We start from the raw sequence: 510 nt of genomic DNA, 5'->3' as shown, positions 1-510 counted from the left end.
GGAACCTTTGCTGATGACATGGATGAACCTTTGCTTAGTTAGCTGCAAGAGCAAACACTGAAAAATTGACGTTATGCAGAAAGAAAGTTCCTCCCATTCGAGTTTATTTAGTCACTCGAACTTACAAGGCAGGGTACTTCTACACCCACAGGCACAAACACTATTCCATGGTCGCTGAGACTTACGAGAAACGCCCAGAGCGGTAAGACCCTCTACAGTAGGCTATTGCCCCCTTCTTACTTTGATTCTTGAAGAAGGCTTAAGCCCCGAGGGACGCTGATTTTCCATGGGATGCCAGAAAACCTGGTTTCTGCAGTGGTCATTACCGTATGAATGCCCAGCAATCAGTTATCCTACTTATGCTAACCATGTGCACAGGGAACATTTCGTACACTAGTCATTTTTTTTTTCAAAAACAAAGGAACACAACTTTGTGATCGCGAAGGCAGTTACAATGGAGCCGGGTGTGATGTTCCGATCTAGGGTCATGCATGTGTCTCTCTCTCTAAT

General features: G+C 44.9%; 1 protein-coding gene across 2 annotated transcripts in view; it reads left to right on the top strand.

Annotated features, from left to right (window-relative positions):
* LOC119581848 overlaps positions 1 to 510 on the top strand; it is a 43,199-nt gene that overhangs the window by 34,972 nt on the left and 7,717 nt on the right. The gene's annotated exons all lie outside the window — the stretch shown is intronic.

Source organism: Penaeus monodon, chromosome 15 (genome assembly GCF_015228065.2).
Source record: "Penaeus monodon isolate SGIC_2016 chromosome 15, NSTDA_Pmon_1, whole genome shotgun sequence".
Classification (NCBI taxonomy): domain Eukaryota; kingdom Metazoa; phylum Arthropoda; class Malacostraca; order Decapoda; family Penaeidae; genus Penaeus; species Penaeus monodon.
Note: the sequence above shows the minus strand (reverse complement) of the source record. Positions and strands in the feature narration are given on the sequence as shown.